The sequence below is a fragment of the Brassica napus genome, unplaced genomic scaffold, assembly GCF_020379485.1.
Source record: "Brassica napus cultivar Da-Ae unplaced genomic scaffold, Da-Ae ScsIHWf_1248;HRSCAF=1781, whole genome shotgun sequence".
NCBI classification, from domain to species: Eukaryota; Viridiplantae; Streptophyta; class Magnoliopsida; order Brassicales; family Brassicaceae; genus Brassica; species Brassica napus.
In genome coordinates this window covers 120,001-138,970 of record NW_026014667.1, presented here as the reverse complement: position 1 = coordinate 138,970, position 18,970 = coordinate 120,001, and the positions used below count along the sequence as shown (strand labels likewise).

The window sequence follows — 18,970 nt, the reverse complement described above, 5'->3', positions numbered from 1 at the left end:
CTAAGACAATCGGACAGTCTGAACCGGCACTACAAGAAATATGCACATTCTTAGCACACGATAAACGCTATGGTAGGGTTTTTATAGCGAAAGTTGAAATGCTATGTCATCGGCAGCCATCATAGGTACCCCCTCTACGATAGCATTTATTTAAATGCTGTAAAATGTGCAGATACGATAGCAATACTTCAATGATGTTATTAACTTAAATATAACACTATTTTTTTGTTATAAATTGATTACGATTTATATATTCGTGCTATGATAGACCTTTCTCAAATGAACAAAAATTAATTATAATTTGAAATAAAAAAAATTAATATTAAATCGAAAATTATTTTATATTTAAATTAAAATAAATTTTATTTATATATTAAAATTGGTTTACAAATTAATCTCGGTTTACAAAACTAACCAGAAATTATAACATAAACTCAGACCACTACAATTTCTCTAACCCGGGTTACACTAAACCAAATCTAAACCTAAAAAAAAAAAAAGACTGCAGCCGCCTCCTCATTAGCCTTGCCCCGCTTCCAACAGCCATGAGCCTTGCCTCCTCCAGCCGCCACGAGACTTCCGTCCTTAAGCCGCCATGGACCTTGCCTCCTCCAGCCACCATGAACCTTGCCTCCCCAACTATCTTTACCAAAACAAAAAAACATCAGATTCATACTACAGAAACAGAGAGAAGATACATAGATACAAAGAGATAGAGAGAGAGATTTCAACCGTGGCGGTGGTGGGAGGGCGACCGTGGTGGTGGTGGGCGGGCGACCCTGGTGGTGGTGAGAGGGCGACCCTGGTGGTGGTGAGAGGGCGACCCTGGTGGTGGTTAGACGAGGAGACGCGGTGGGAGTGAGATGGGAGAGATGAGAGAGGCGTGGAGAGATGAGAGAAACGTAAGCTTGGAGAGGGATGGGAGAGATGAGAATGAAGGAGAAGAACGTGAAGGCCAGATCTGTGTCTTGGAGTTGAGAGGGAGAGGAGAAAATAAAAATAAAAATTAAATGGAATAACTCTTAACCTTTAGATCTAAGTTAATCTAACGGTTCAAAAGTGTGATCCATGTATTTTAATCTGATTGGCCAGATAATTTTGTTTCTGTTTTTCTATTTTTATTTTTGTTTTGTCTTTCCATATTTGATAATTTGTTTTGTAAGTCATTTTTATTAGTTATATCTTATTTCAAAATTAATATTTTGTAGTCTATAATTTAAGTTTAAATTTTTATTTTTTGAACCTAATAAACTGATATTTATTTTATGAATTGATGTTTAAGTTTGAAAATATTAGATTAATTTCAATATTATGATTTTGGTCATCATTTTTAAATTTGCATGTTTATAAAAAATCTGATTTATAATTCGTTTATAAATTTGTATGTTTGATTCAAAATTTGAAAAGTTTTCAATTTCAATTTTATGATTTACAAAAAAAATATGATTAAGAGTAAAATTTAGTTTTATGATTTAAGGTGTTGATGTTGTAATATGAGGTTTAAAGTTAAAATTTAGTGTTTTGGATTAAGATTGGAAAATAATAGATTTGAATACTAGAAGATTTGTAGCTAAATATTTAATAATTTAGATTTGAAGTTCATATTTAGAGTATTGAACGTTTAGTTTACGTTTGAAGTTCAGATTTAAGATATAGAGTTTGATTAAAGATTAAAGATATGTGTTTAGGAAATTATAGATTAAGATTAAAAAGATTAAATTTTGATTTTAATTTTAAGATTTGAAGTTATAGTATGAAAATATTAGAGGTTTAAAGGTTGTCTTTAAAGTTTAGGGTTTAAAACAATGTTTAGAGTTTAAAACCATGTTTAGAGTTTAGGGGTTCAAAGAGCTTTTCTTAGCATTATAAAAATGTTATTATATGTCTTTGATAGCATTGTTGAAGCCGCTTAAAAAATATCTTTGGCGCTTAAATCTAATTTTTCGCTAAGTGTTGGTGGTATCTGTGACTTCATATTCCCGCTCACTTAATTTTTAAAATAACATTAATTAAATGCTATTTTAGGTTTCACTCTGCCATAGCGTTTATCTAATGCTATAATATAATTCGGAAATATTTAGTTCATCTACGACAGCAGTTCAGTAAAACGTGCTATAACAATGTGCTATTAATGTAGACTTTTTTTGTAGTGCGGTCTAGCCATGGGCGTTTGGATTGTGTCCTATTATTCTTATTCTTTTCATCCAATTCTTCTTCTACTCCTTCTGTACATTAGCGTGGCCTTGTTGATGTGTTTGGATTTGTTATAACCGTGGTTCTCGTTGAGTAATGAAGTCGCGGTCCAAAACCGTCGAGTTAGGCGCACGCGTGGTCTAAACCGGCCTCAGGTGATCCGATTGGATAGGGGCGGTTCTGTTCTGTTCTGTTCTGAACGGTTGCAACCCTTCCCTGAACAGTCACAATGGTTCATGACTTGTGTAGGTTAAAGCGTCGTCCTTTGACTAAAGGCCGGACACACGCACGGACCAGACAGTCCATATGGACGGTTAGGTCGAACGGTTGGAGCATCTGAATGGGTGCGAGATGCCAAGGGTCATGAGTTGCCAAGAGGCCCGAGTGTCCAAAGGGTACTAGTTCCCAAAGGGTGTGAGTTCCAAACGGTGCCATTGGTTCAAGGCTTAGGCCGAACCAAGTGGACAGTCCGCGGCTGCATAGTCGAACGGACGAACGGTTAGTTTAACCGGAGTGTTGTGTCGCAAGGTCTGATTGGTTGCAAGGCAATCCGGTTTGGTCTTGGGCCTTACTCTCTGGTATGGATCCAGGCTTTGGGTCGGATCAGGTAAGAAGGTCCATGAGCCTTTGGGCCAGACTTATAACTGGTCGATCATACCTAGATCTTAACCAGACGGTTAGACGGGACTATGGACGATCCGGCTATGGTTGGATGGCTTTAGCCGCAAAGGCTAAGTGGGATATCTTACAATAAACCTTGGGTTGGTGAGTAGGATAGGCGCCATATGCATTATGTAGGGCGTAGACCCACATGATGGTAATGGAAGGCCGGTTATATCAGTACCTGCTAAGTAGAAGATGGCTTATCAAGTCTGGTGGTCGGATCATGTTTCATGACGATGGTTCAATGGCCGAGCACTAGTATGGATAGTCACGTTGCTGGAGTAAGAGTATTGATGTGATGCTTCTAGATATCAACCTTGGTGTTGATAGCTTCGAGATTGGCTAAGAGTCATGACAAAGTGTATGGCTAGTACTATGTGTCGTAGACCATAGATACTGAGCCTAAGTGTGATTGTTCAAGGAAGGCCGTGTAAGATCGGATCATGGTTGAGTATGGACGACCTGACCTCTGAATGATGGTTCAAGGTGTCGGAACTAATCTGATTAAGGAATGCATCGTTTGGTATGAACAAATCATATATGTTGTTTGGGTTAAGTCCCAAAGCCGGTCTGGCCAGATGATGACTCATCAGTTCCAAGTCATGTGAGGATGGTTGGTTGATTGACTTAGGATCTAATGAGATTTGTCAGTCCAGAATATGGATTGGGTACTATTGCCTATATGGCAAGGGGATGTTTGAGTGTGCATGAGCCGAGAAAGGCCAGATGCAAACCCTTATCCTTTCAAAGACTTCTCAAAGGTTACTTATGTCTGTGGGGATGGTTGGTTGAATGACTAAGTACCTAGGGGAGTTGTTTGATGCATGAATCAAGATAAGGACCTTAAGTAAGATCATTGAGTGATCGTGTTCCAGCTGTCAAGCAAGAGCAATTCGAGTCAATGGAGGACCAATGAGCTAATAAGCTCCGTAGATGTGGCAAAGGTATGATCTAGCATTTACTTATGTAGATCTAGATAAAATGGTTTAGGGGAATGGAACCTCAGAATTGTATGGCTTGGTTTGGGTTTAGGATTGACCTTTAAGCTAATTGGTAGTTGAGTAAACTGACCAAGGCTAAGGTTATTCGACCAGACAAGTGTTAGATTGGTTTTAGACCAATGGTTAACTACAGAATAATCCGCTGCGTATCTGTTGAAAGGATCTAGGCTATTAATGACTAGGGATGTAGCATCCCCGATCCTAGGTAGGATCGTTGGGACGAGCCATGTAAGACCCGATCCTGGATTCCTCAATCCAACCAGACCGCGGCCTCACCAAACAATGCAACCAATTCCATCTTTCATATTCAAGTTCAAGTGTTAAATAATTCTAAGTCTTTTTCAGAGTTTTGAGGTTCCAACATTCACACTTAAACAATCAAGCAACAACTAATGCAAATAGATATTTCATAGATATTAACCAAGGTTCATACATCATTCATCATCCTAATAAATAGATTACACACTAGAATCGCATAAGTTCACAAGTTGCACAATAGGCTACAATAATCACACAATTTTCAGAATCAACCCAATCACCACACATCTTCCCATGACCGCGGTCCTCATGGTGCTTTTCCCTTACCACGGTCCATTTCTGGTCCTGGATCCAACACAAACAAACACACAATCACAAGGTTAGATTACAAAACAAGAATCAAATCACATTGCATGGTCGGATCCAATCTAGTCAAGAACAATCATCAAAAATGTCAAATCTGACACCTTTAAAAAGAGATCCAAATACCAAATAAAAGTCATGAAAACTCATGATAATTCAGAAGAAAAATATTTCCATAATCAGATTCAAAAGAATCGGCTCAGATCATAGTGATCTCGGCCATGAACAGCCCACACAAGAACAAGGGACTTTCATGGGAATTTGATCAGGCCAAGGCCTTAGGATCAATGAATCCTTTCCTGTAACAATATAAAACATTCCATAGCACAACATATATGAAGAAACAGAGTAGAAGAAGTCAGAGTAAGGAGTGACCAATCGATCCAAACCGGCCAGGCTCACACGGCCATCACCCGCGGCCTTATCCGGTTACTCTTGGCCACACCTCTCACCTTAGGAGTTCGGTCTCCAGGGGCGACTTCCTTCTCTTTCTCCTTTGCCTTCTCCTTGTCTTTCTGTCTCAAATCCATCCTCTTGATCACACGCCCAAACACACCAGGAACACTCAAGAACAATCTCTTGGATCAAATCGGCCGATCCAACGTTTGTGTCTCTCTTTCTCTCTTGAATTTTCTCTGTGTTTCTCTCTGTGTGGAATGAGTAAAAACCGACCAGAATGATCAGAAATGAGAGAGAGAGGACGATTTAAACTGTCCCCAACCGCCTGGGCGAACAGTTACCAAAATCCCATCCCTTCTTCCCAAAACCGTCCCATAACCGTCCCATAACCGCCCCTTGGCGGTTTCTCCCCATTTCTTCCTTTGGCAAATCGATCACTGAGCCTCAGCTCACACTCTGGGAGCTTGCCCGCTCCCTGTCCCAAGCCTAAGACCCATTTGGTCGAACCGTCCTGCACCCGGACCATCGGCTCGCCCAGTAACCGTCCCAGACTCGCCCACACTGATCCGAACCAGAACGCACCGTTCACTGGATTGAGCTGACCTCCAGCAGTTCCCAGCTGATTGAGCTAGCCCACCAGGTCCTGTGAGCTGAACAGATCATGGTGAACTGAATACCAGCTGAACCGAGCTGATTGAACTCAAACCAACACTCGTCCAGCTGCCTAAACACTCACCCAGCTCCTTTACCCTTGTTTCCATCGTATCCTGGTTAAGTCTCAGCTGACTGATGCCCTTAACCTTCATTCAGGGCCATGATACGCTTGTCTCAAGGTCTAATGACCTGACTGGTGCGTCTCCCCGCACCATGGCCCGTCCGGCCGATCCTATCTAGGATCGGGGACATGACAAGTCTCCCCCACTAACTTGGGATTCGTCCTCGAATCCATGTTAAGTGTTTCATCAGGAAGGAATTGTCTGTACCACTCCGGATACATAGTTTTCATCTTTGCTTCTGTTTCCCAAGTGATGAGGTCTTTACCATTGTAATCCCACACCACTTTGATCATGGGAACTGTCTTCTTTCTCATAGCTTTCTCTGACCGATCCACAATCCGAACCGGCAAGGTTTCCAAAGTCAGGTCTTTACCAAGGTCAGCAGGAACCTCGGGCAAGACAATGTCTTGTTCAGACAAGCATTTCCGGAGTTGGGATACATGGAACACATTGTGGTATGCATCCATTGCTGATGGCAAGTCCAACTTGTATGCCACTGCACCCACTCTCTCTATGATCCTGAATGGACCCAAGTACCTAGGGTCCAGTTTCTTTCGTCCAGAAATCCTGGTCCTACCCTTAAAGGTAATCATCTTGAGATACACCAGGTCATTGACCTCAAACTCAAGATGTTTCCTACGCTTGTCTGCATAGCTCTTTTGGCGGTCCTGCGCCTCTTTCATCTTCTCTTTGACCATCCTGATCTTCTCAGTGGTCTGTTCTACAATCTCAGGACCCAACATGCTACGCTCCCCCACTTGGGTCCAGCATAGGGGTGTCCTGCACGGCCTACCATACAAAGCCTCATATGGCGACATACCAATGCTTGTATGGAAGCTGTTATTATAAGCAAACTCCACTAAGGGTAAGTGTTTTTCCCAAGACTCTCCCCAGTCTAACACACATGCCCTTAGCATATCCTCTAAGGTTTGGATTGTCCTTTCAGACTGCCCATCCGTTTGAGGATGTTAAGATGTGCTCATATTCACTCTGGTTCCCAAGGCCTTTTGGAAAGCCTGCCAGAAATAAGATGTAAATCTTGGATCCCTGTCCGAGACAATGCTTGCTGGAACACCATGCAACCTCACTATCTCGTCTAGGTACACTTGCACTATCCTGTCGACCCCATCCCCTTTCTTGATGGGTAGGAAATGAGCCGACTTGGTCAGCCGATCAACCACAACCCATACCGCATCTTTCTTATTCCTGGTCGTGGGAAATCCAGTCACAAAAACCATTGTCATGTGATCCCATTTCCATTCTGGTATGGGTAGGTTCTGAAGTAGACCACTGGGAACCTAATGTTCTGCCTTCACCAGTTGACAAGTGGGACACTTAGCCACCCACTCTGCAACATCAGATTTCATCCTCACCCAATGGTAGTACCTTTTCAGATCCCTATACATTTTGTTCAGTCCAGGATGAACTGAAAACTTGGACTTATGAGCCTTTCTCATAATCTCTTCTTTGAGTTCCATTGTCAGTTGTCTGGTACTCAGTCTTGTCATTGGCGGCTACCTTCTTTAGATTTTCATCCAGGCCCTGAGCTTGCCTGATCCTGGTCAGGAGATCGGCCTGGTTCACCGCCTCCAACCCCAGTGGCTCATCTGAACCAACCAAGGTATTGAGGTTCAAGGACCTGATCATCCCTTCCAGTTCATCCGCCTCCCTCTCAGATGACACTTCAGCCCTTCTGCGGCTCAAAGCATCAGCCACTAGGTTAGCTTTCCCAGGATGATAAGCTATGTCCAGATCATAATCTGCAACAAACTCCATCCATCTCCTCTGCCTTAAGTTTAACTCAGGCTGAGTGAATATGTACTTCAAGCTCTTATGGTCTGTGAGTATTTGCACCATAAAGATATGATCTCCATATCTTTAATGCAAATACTACTGCGGCCATCTCCAAATCATGGGTTGGATAGTTACCCTCATACATCCTTAGCTGCCGGGAAGCATAGGCTATCACCTTCCCATGTTGTGTCAAAACACAACCAAGACCAGTTATAGATGCATCCGTAAACACCACATAAGGCTGATCAGCCTCAGGCAACACCAGGACAGGTGCATTAGTCAACATGTTCTTGAGTGCTGCAAAACTTTTCGCACACTCCTCAGACCATGTGAACCTCACGTCCTTGCCTGTCAGCTTAGTCATAGGTTGAGCTATGCTCGAGAACCCCTTGACATATTTCCGGTAATAACCAGCCAACCCTAAGAAGCTTCTCACTTCCGTAGCATTCTTTGGCTGTGGCCATTCCTGGATACATTTGATCTTATCTTGATCCACTGAGACTCCTTTATCAGACACCACATGCCCAAGGAACCCAATGCTCTTCTGCCAGAAGCTACACTTGCTTAGCTTAGCAAAGAGCTTCTGTTCTCTCAGGCGGCCCAACACCGCCCTAAGGTGTCTTTCATGGTCCTCCTTTGTCTTGGAATACACGAGTATATCATCAATGAAGATGATCACAAACTCGTCCAAGTATTCCCTGAAGATGCCGTTCATCATCTTCATGAATGCAGCAGGTGCATTGGTCAGTCCGAACGGCATGACCACAAACTCATAGTGACCATACCTAGTTCGGAACGCTGTCTTCCTCACATCACCTGGTGCAATGGGGATCTGATGATACCCAGAGGCCAGGTCAATCTTGGAGAACCACTTGGCTCCACGGAGTTGGTCCAACAACTCATCAATCCTGGGTAAAGGGTACTTGTTCTTCACAGCCACCCTGTTCAAACCCCTATAATCAATGCACAACCTAAAGCTACCATCCTTTTTCTTAAGAAATAGGACTGGTGCTCCCCAAGGTGATACACTAGGGCGTATGAACCCCTTCTCAAGCAACTCCTCAAGTTGCTTCTTCAGCTCTACCGTCTCAGCTGGTGCCATTCTATATGGACTTTTTGATAATGGGGCCGTTCCAGGTTCCAATTCAATGATGAATGGGTCAGCCCTATCAGGGGGAATGCCCTGTAGTTCCCCAAACACATCCTGAAATTCTCGAACCAACGGTATACCCTCTGGGTCACAGGCCCCTACAACCTCATCAGTGTAAATGGTAGCCAAAAAGGCCTCACAACCATTTCCAAGCATCCGTTCTACTTGGACTGCTGAAACCACCAAACTACAAGAGGTTGGCTTGATTCCTTGGTACTTGATCGGGGGTCCAAACTCATTCTCAAGTTGCACCCTTCCCCGGTGACAATCTAGAGTTGCCCGATACTTTCCCAACCAGTCCATGCCCAAGATCACTTCATGATGCTTGAGGGGGACAACAATCAGATCTATAGGCATCGGCCTATCCAAGATCACCACAGGGATGTCCTTAACCAGACCGAGTGAGTTCATAACTTGCCCTCCGGCCGCACTCACTCGTTCAGGACCATCCCATGCTCCATACTGGAACAAACCTTTTCCTATCATACTTGGACTCACAAAACTATGTGTAGCTCCAGTATCAAATAATGTGTGTGTTTCCACACCCCCAATACTTAAGGTCCCAGTGATCGCTTGGAAAGGCCAAGCCCCATCCACATCCTTGGATAGCTCATACACACGAGGTGTTGAGGTCTGGCCTCGTCCCTGGACTGGCCTGCTAGCCTCCCCACGTCCCTTACTTTGGTTGCCTTGCAACTTAGGGCAGTCCCTGCGGTAGTGGCCCTTCTGGCCGCAGTGGTGACAGGTCCTGGACTCACCCAACGGACTTGGACAATCCTTGGCTGAGTGATCCATCTTACCACATCGAGTGCAGGCACCCATGGCCTTCCAGCACTCTCCACCGTGGTATCGTCCACACTTAGGGCACTCTGACCTACCACTTGAGGTTTTACCCTCCTCGGTCGAGTCCCTCTTCCTCTTCTTGTCACCACTCTGACCCGAGGATACCACCACACTCTTCAGCTTCTGCTTACCCTCCTCGGTGAGGTTGGTCTCCAGCAAGGCCATCCTCTCAACCAACTCAGAAACCGTGTGGAACTTACAAACAGAACAGTAGGTTCGAAGTTCCACCCTTAGGCCTCGGATGAACCTTCGGACTTGAACCTTCTCATCCTCCAGTTCTCTTCCCACATACCTTCTGAGTCGGTTGAACTCTTCTTCATACTCACGAACAGTCCTCCGTCCCTGAGTCAAATCCAGGAACTTGGACTCCAAACGATCCCACGCCTCAGCAGGAAAGTACTTATGGTTGAACTCAACCTCAAAGTCAGCAAAATGCTCAATGGTGCCATTGGTACGCTTGTCCAAAGCTAACCACCAGTTATGTGCATCTCCCTCCAGGAAGTGTACTGCTATGTCCTTCTGGTAGTCCTCAGGACAACGTGTGGACTTGAAGTTCCGAACCAACCTGGTTCTCCACTCGTCCGCCTCCATAGGATCAACACTTCCAGCAAAGTGTTTGGTTCCCAACTTGGAGATATGCTCCAGCACCTTCAGGTAGTCCATACCATGCACTGGCCTGACCGGTGGGTCTATCTCAATCACCTCAGCCACACGGCCAGCACCAACATCAGTCACTCCAGCAGCAACCCGAACCGGGGGATTAGCCTGTCCCACGGACGAGTTCACCAATGGTGTGAACGCCTGTGTCAAGGAGGCTATCTGAGCTCCCATGACCTGCATAGCCTCCACCAAGCCCCTTATGGTCGGCTCAATGACCTCCTCGGCACCAGTGACCCGAACATTGTTTGCATCAACATTCTGGCCACTCCCAGCACCAACGTTGGACGACCCAGTATCGTCTCCATGGACTTGCTCTTGTTGCTCGTCCACATTAGTATCATTAACCTCAGTAGGAAGAGTTGGACCCACTGGAAGTCCGGTGGCATTATCCACCTGCTCCACCAGAGCCGGTAGCACTGTGGTTGGAATGGTTCCAGCTGGTAACACTCCGGTCTGTTAAGCACCATCCTGCCCCACTGCTCCAGACGCCCCAGTTGCCTCCTTTCCTTTCCGAGATTTATACCTTCTTGTACCCTTAGGAGTTACAAACACAAACAAAAGGTTAGTCCATAACTGAACACACAAACCTCCATCACTCCTAAGTTAATCAGTAGAAAAGATTACTTAGAACCCAACTATCTCACCATGAGTCCAAACGGCCAAGTGTGTGGTGAACCAATAACCCAACAAATCCTAGAATCAAGAATGCTCTGATACCAACTTGTAAGACCCGCTCCTGGATTCCTCAATCCAACCAGACCGCGGCCTCACCAAACAATGCAACCAATTCCATCTTTCATATTCAAGTTCAAGTGTTAAATAATTCTAAGTCTTTTTCAGAGTTTTGAGGTTCCAACATTCACACTTAAACAATCAAGCAACAACTAATGCAAATAGATATTTCATAGATATTAACCAAGGTTCATACATCATTCATCATCCTAATAAATAGATTACACACTAGAATCGCATAAGTTCACAAGTTGCACAATAGGCTACAATAATCACACAATTTTCAGAATCAACCCAATCACCACACATCTTCCCATGACCGCGGTCCTCATAGTGCTTTTCCCTTACCACGGTTCATTTCTGGTCCTGGATCCAACACAAACAAACACACAATCACAAGGTTAGATTACAAAACAAGAATCAAATCACATTGCATGGTCGGATCCAATCTAGTCAAGAACAATCATCAAAAATGTCAAATTTGACCCCTTTAAAAAGAGATCCAAATACCAAATAAAATTCATGAAAACTCATGATAATTCAGAAGAAAAATATTCCCATAATCAGATTCAAAAGAATCGGCTCAGATCATAGTGATCTCGGCCATGAACAGCCCACACAAGAACAAGGGACTTTCATGGGAATTTGATCAGGCCAAGGCCTTAGGATCAATGAATCCTTTCCTGTAACAATATAAAACATTCCATAGCACAACATATATGAAGAAACAGAGTAGAAGAAGTCAGAGTAAGGAGTGACCAATCGATCCAAACTGGCCAGGCTCACACGGCCATCACCCGCGGCCTTATCCGGTTACTCTTGGCCACACCTCTCACCTTTGGAGTTCGGTCTCCAGGGGTGACTTCCTTCTCTTTCTCCTTTGCCTTCTCCTTGTCTTTCTGTCTCAAATCCATCCTCTTGATCACACGCCCAAACACACCAGGAACACTCAAGAACAATCTCTTGGATCAAATCGGCCGATCCAAGGTTTGTGTCTCTCTTTCTCTCTTGAATTTTCTCTGTGTTTCTCTCTGTGTGGAATGAGTAAAAACCGACCAGAATGATCAGAAATGAGAGAGAGAGGACGATTTAAACTGTCCCCAACCGCCTGGGCGAACAGTTACCAAAATCCCATCCATTCTTCCCAAAACCATCCCAGAACCGTCCCATAACCGCCCCTTGGCGGTTTCTCCCCTTTTCTTCCTTTGGCAAATCGATCACTGAGCCTCAGCTCACACTCTGGGAGCTTGCCCGCTCCCTGTCCCAAGCCTAAGACCCATTTGGTCGAACCGTCCTGCACCCGGACCATCGGCTCGCCCAGTAACCGTCCCGGACTCGCCCACACTGATCCGAACCAGAACGCACCGTTCACTGGATTGAGCTGACCTCCCGCTGTTCCCAGCTGATTGAGCTAGCCCACCAGCTCCTGTGAGCTGAACAGATCATGGTGAACTGAATACCAGCTGAACCGAGCTGATTGAACTCAAACCAACACTCGTCCAGCTGCCTAAACACTCACCCAGCTCCTTTACCCTTGTTTCCATCGTATCCTGGTTAAGTCTCAGCTGACTGATGCCCTTAACCTTCATTCAGGGCCATGATACGCTTGTCTCAAGGTCTAATGACCTGACTGGTGCGTCTCCCCGCACCATGGCCCGTCCGGCCGATCCTATCTAGGATCGGGGACATGACAGGTCAGGTCGTCCATACTCACCCATGATCAGATCTTACACGGCCTTCCTTGAACAATGACACTTAGGCTCAGTATCTGTGTCTACGACACATTGTACTAGCCACACACTTCGTCATGACACTTAGCCAATCTCGAAGCTATCAACACCAAGGTTGATATCTAGAAGCATCAAATCAATACTCTTACTCCAGCAACGTGAATATCCATACTAGTGTTTGGCCATCGAACCATCATCATGAAACATGATGTGACCACTAGACTTGATAAGCCATCGTCCACTTAGCATGTACTGATATAACCGGCCTTCCATTGCCATCATGTGGGTCTACGCCCTACATAAGGCATATGGCGCCTATCCTACTCACCAACCCAAAGTTGATTGTAAGATATCCCACTTAGCCTTTGCGGCTAGAACCATCCAACCATCGCTGGATCGTCCATAGTCTCGTCTAACCGTTTGGTTAAGATCTAGGTGCGATCGGCCAGTTATAAGTCCAGCCCAAAGGCTCACGAACCTTCTTACCTGATCCGACCCAAAGCCTGGATCCATACCACAGAGTAAGGCCCAAGACCAAAACGGATTGACTTGCAACGAATCATACCTTGCGACACAACACTCCGGTTAAACTAACCGTCTGTCCGTTCGACTATGCAGCCGCGGACAGTCCACTTGGTTCGGCCTAAGCCTTGAACCAATGGTACCGTTTGGAACTCACACCTTTTGGGAACTAGTACCCTTTGGACTCACGTGCCTCTTGGCAACTCATGACCCTTGGCAACTCGCACCCATTCAGATGTTCCAACCATTCGACCTAACCGTCCGTAGGGACTGTCTGGTCCGTGCGTGTGTCCGGCCTATTGCCAAAGGACCACGCCTTAACCTGCACAAGTCATGAACCATTGTGACTGTTCAGGGTAGGGTTGCAGCCGTTCAGAACAGAACAGAACCGCCCCTATCCAATCGGATCACCTGAGGCCAGTCAGATCATGCGCGCGCCTAACTCGTCGGTTATGGACCGCGACCGCATTACTCAACCAGAACCACGGTTATTACCAATCCCAACACATCAACAAGGCCACGCCAATGTACAGGAGGAGTAGAAGAATAAATAGATGAAAAGAATAAGAAGAATAGGACACAATCCAAACGCCCATGGCTAGACCGGTTCAGACTGTCCGATGGTCTTAGCCGATGAGTTGGTGGTGACCCCACTGACCCTATCTGACTGAACCACGGGGTTGGAGTCCTTCTCCAGACCTTTCTCAATGCCTTGGGTATCCATAACCACACGGCCTCCTCTCTCCTAAACCGTTCTTCTTGCCGGAGATACTAAACCACCACAACCGAGCCTTTTCCAGCTTGGATCCTCGGTTCTCATTGAGGGATCCCTTTGTTTAGGACGTGTGTCCTTTGTCTCAGACAGAATGAGACTGAATAATACTGAATGCCTTGATCTCTGGTCGTGCATCCTATATATAGGCAACCAAAGGTCATGTGTGAAGGGACACATCCCTTCGAAGCATCCTTTTGGGACAGATCTTGGGCATCGATTACAATCAACGGTCCAGATCGTACCTGTTCGGAAATGGAAGGTTCCAGACCTTATAGGCACGTACAACCCAAGCCCAGGCTTGATACCCAAGCCCACGGCCTGTCCACAAGAGCCCAACGACTCATGGACCACATGGCCGGACCTCATGGCCCGCCACTGACCCAGACCCGGACCATCGGCCCGAAACCCGAACAGTCCGTCGAGCTGAGATGAGCTGACTCCCAGCTGCCTCAGCTGAGTGAGCTAGTAGTCCAGCTGGTTGAGCTGACTTAACTTGGAATGAGCTAGGCTGAGCTTGACCGAGTTATGTCTAGCTGATCGAGCTTCCCGTAAGCATCGCCCAGCTTATGTACAGCTTTTTCTAGCTGACTTCTTTCTCTTATAAGGTTAAGTCTCAGCATCCTGACGTCCTTAACCTTCTATCTTGGCCATGGAATGCTTGCCTTAAGGTCCTAAGACCGGCTGGTTCGTTTCCTCGAACCATGGCCGTCCCGACGGTCCTTATCCAGGATCGCGGATGTTACACACACGGACAGCAAAGGACGTCATGTGTGTGCTGACGGACACCCACGGACATCATGTGTGTGCTGACAGACACCCACGGACGTCCTGTGTGTACTGAACAGACAGCCCACGTGGGCCAAAATCACCCGAACAGTCCACGGGAAGGGCCAGCTTGCTGAGTCCAAGGACCAGCGTGCTGATATGTGCACTGATGGACAGCCACGGGCGTCCTGTGTATGCTGACGGACACACACGGACACACACAGACAGCCACGGACACCCATGGACGTCCTGTGTGTACTGAACAGACTGCCCACGTGGGCCAAAATCACCCAAACAGTCCACGGGAAGGGCCAGCGTGCAGAGTCCAAGGACCAACGTGCTGATATGTGTACTGATGGACAGCCACAGACGTCCTGTGTGTGCTGACGGACACAGACGGACACGCACAGACACACACGTACAGCCACAGACGTCCTGTGTGTGCTGGCGGACACCAACGGACGTCCTGTGTGTACTGAACAGACAGCCTACGTGGTCCAAAATCACCCGAACAGTCAACAGGAAGGGCCAACGTGCTGAGTCCAAGGACCAGCGTGCTGATATGTGTACTGATTGACAACCACGGACGTCCTGTGTGTGCTAACAGACACACACGGACACACACGGACAGCGACAAACAGCCACGAACGTCCTATGTGTTCTGAAGGACAACCACAGACAGCCATGGACGTCCTGTGTGTGCTGGCGGACACCCATGGACGTCCTGTGTGTACTGAACAGACAGCCGACGTGGGCCAAAATCACCCAAACAGTCCATGGGAAGGGCCAGCGTGTTGAGTCGAAGGACCAACGTGCTGATATGTGTACTGATGGACAGCCACGGACGTCCTGTGTGTGCTGACAGACACACACGGACACAAACAGACAGCCACGGACGTCCTGTGTGTGCTGGCGGACACCCACAGACGTCCTGTGTGTACTGAACAGACAGCCCACGTGGGCTAAAATCACCCGAACAGTCCACGGGAAGGGTCAGCGTGCTGAGTCCAAGGACCAACGTGCTGATATGTGTACTGATGGACAGCCACGGACGTCCTGTGTGTGCTGACAGACACACACGGACACAAACAGACTGCCACAGACATCCTGTGTGTGCTGGCGGACACCCACAGACGTCCTGTGTGTACTGAACAGACAGCCCACGTGGGCTAAAATCACCCGAACAGTGCACAGGAAGGGTCAGCGTGCTGAGTCCAAGGACCAACATGCAGATATAAGTACTGATGGACAGCCACAGACGTCCTGTGTGTGCTTACGGACACACAAGGGCAGCCACATAAGTCTTGTGTGTGCTCACGGACACCCACGGACGTCCTGTGTGTGCTGACGGACACCCACGGACAGCCACAGACGTCCTGTGTGTGCTGACGGACACACACGGACGTCTGGTGTGTGCTGAAGGACACCCACAGACGTCCTGTGTGTACTTAACAGACAGGCCACATTGGCCAAAATCACCCAAACAGTCCACGGGAAGGGTCAGCGTTCTGAGTCCAAGGACTAACGTGCTGATATGTGTACTGATGGACAGCCATAGACGTCCTGTCTGTGCTGATGGACACACACGGACACACACGGACACACAAGGACAGCCAAGGACGTCTTGTGTGTGCTGACGGACACCCACGGACGTCATGTGTGTGCTGACGGACACCCACGGATGTCCTGTGTGTACTGAACAGATAGCCCACGTGGGCCAAAATCACCTGAACAGTCCACGGGAAGGGCCAGCGTGCTGAGTCCAAGGACCAGCGTGCTGATATGTGCACTGATGGACAGCCACGGACGTCTGTGTATGCTGACGGACACACACGGACACACACAGACAGCCACAGACACCCACGGACGTCCTGTGTGTACTGAACAGACTGCCCACGTGGTCCAAAATCACCCAAACAGTCCACGGGAAGGGCCAGCATGCTGAGTCCAAGGACCAACGCGCTGATATGTGCACTGATGGACAGCCACGGACGACCTGTGTGTGCTGACGGACACAGACGGACACGCACAGACACACACGGACAGCCATGGACGTCCTGTGTGTGCTGAAGGACACACGGACGTCCTGTGTGTGCTGACGGACACCCACGGACGTTCTGTGTGTACTGAACAGACAGCCTACGTGGTCCAAAATCACCCGAACAGTCAACAGGAAGGGCCAACGTGCTGTGTCCAAGGACCAGCGTGCTGATATGTGTACTGATGGACAACCACGGGCGTCCTGTGTGTGCTAACAGACACACACGGACACACACGGACAGCGACAAACAGCCACGAACGTCCTATGTGTGCTGACGGACAGCCACAGACAGCCATGGACGTCCTGTGTGTGCTGGCGGACACCCATGGACGTCCTGTGTGTACTGAACAGACAGCCGACGTGGGCCAAAATCACCCAAACAGTCCACGGGAAGGGCCAGCGTGTTGAGTCGAAGGACCAACGTGCTGATATGTGTACTGATGGACAGCCACGGACGTCCTGTGTGTGCTGACAGACACACACGGACACAAACAGACAGCCACGGACGTCCTGTGTGTGCTGGCGGACACCCACAGACGTCCTGTGTGTACTGAACAGACAGCCCACGTGGGCTAAAATCACCCGAACAGTCCACGGGAAGGGTCAGCGTGCTGAGTCCAAGGACCAACGTGCTGATATGTGTACGGATGGACAGCCACAGACGTCCTGTGTGTGCTGACAGACACACACGGACACACACGGACACAAACAGATAGCCACGGACGTCCTGTGTGCTGGCGGACACCCACAGACGTCCTGTGTGTACTGAACAGACAGCCCACGTTGGCTAAAATCACCCGAACAGTGAACAAGAAGGGTCAGCGTGCTGAGTCCAAGGACCAACATGCAGATATAAGTACTGATGGACAGCCACAGACGTCCTGTGTGTGCATACGGACACACACGGACAGCCACATAAGTCTTGTGTGTGCTCACGGACACCCACGGACATCCTGTGTGTGCTGACGGACACCCACGGACAGCCACAGACGTCCTGTGTGTGCTGACGGACACACACGGACGTCTTGTGTGTGCTGACGGACACCCACAGACGTCCTGTGTGTACTTAACAGACAGGCCACAAGGGCCGAAATCACCCAAACAGTCCACGGGAAGGGTCAGCGTGCTGAATCCAAGGACTAACGTCCTGATATGTGTACTGATGGACAGCCATAGACGTCCTGTCTGTGCTGACGGACACACACGGACACACAAGGACAGCCAAGGACGTCTTGTGTGTGCTGACGGACACCCACGGACGTCATGTGTGTGCTGACGGACACCCACGGATGTCCTGTGTGTACTGAACAGATAGCCCACGTGGGCCAAAATCACCCGAACAGTCCACGGGAAGGGCCAGCGTGCTGAGTCCAAGGACCAGCGTGCTGATATGTGCACTGATGGACAGTCACGGATGTCCTGTGTATGCTGACGGACACACACGGACACACACAGACAGCCACAGACACCCACGGACGTCCTGTGTGTACTGAACAGACTGCCCATGTGGTCCAAAATCACCCAAACAGTCCACGGGAAGGGCCAACATGCTGAGTCCAAGGACCAACGCGCTGATATGTGTACTGATGGACAGCCACGGACGTCCTGTGTGTGCTGACGGACACAGACGGACACGCACAGACACACACGTACAGCCACGGACGTCTTGTGTGTGCTGGCGGACACCAACGGACGTCCTGTGTGTACTGAACAGACAGCCCAAGTGGGCCAAAATCACCCGAACAGTCCACGGGAAGGGTCATCGTGCTGAGTCCAAGGACAAACGTGCTGATATGTGTACTGCCGGACAGCCACGGACGTCATGTGTGTGCTGACGGAAACACACGGACAGCCATGGACGTCATGTGTGTGCTGACGGACACACACGTACAGCCACGGACGTCTTGTGTGTGCTGACGGACACCCACGGACGTCCTGTGTGTACTGAACAGACAGCCCAAGTGGGCCAAAATCACCCAAACAGTCCACAGCAAGGGCCAGCGTGTTGAGTCCAAGGACCAATATGCTGATATGTGTACTGATGGACAGCCACGGACGTCCTGTGTGTGCTGACGGACACAGACGGACACACACAGACACAAACAGACAGCCACTGGCGTCATGTGTGTGCTGGCGGACACCCACGGACGTCCTGTGTGCACTGAACAGACAGCCCACGTGGGCCAAAATCACCCGAACAGTCCACAGGAAGGGTCAGCGTGCTGAGTCCAAGGACCAACATGCAGATATGTGTACTGATGGACAGCCACAGACGTCCTGTGTGTGTTGACGGACACACACGGAC

The 18,970-nt window shown here is 48.0% G+C and overlaps 1 long non-coding RNA gene across 1 annotated transcript; it reads right to left on the bottom strand.

Moving 5' to 3' along the window:
* Positions 1–344: 344 nt before the first annotated feature.
* Positions 345–1,216, bottom strand: LOC111210379. Its single transcript, XR_002661709.2, has 2 exons — positions 733–1,216; positions 345–643 (listed from the first exon to the last, which is right to left on the bottom strand). It is a non-coding gene; the product is annotated as an uncharacterized LOC111210379 (long non-coding RNA).
* Between the last annotated feature and the right edge of the window lie 17,754 nt (positions 1,217–18,970).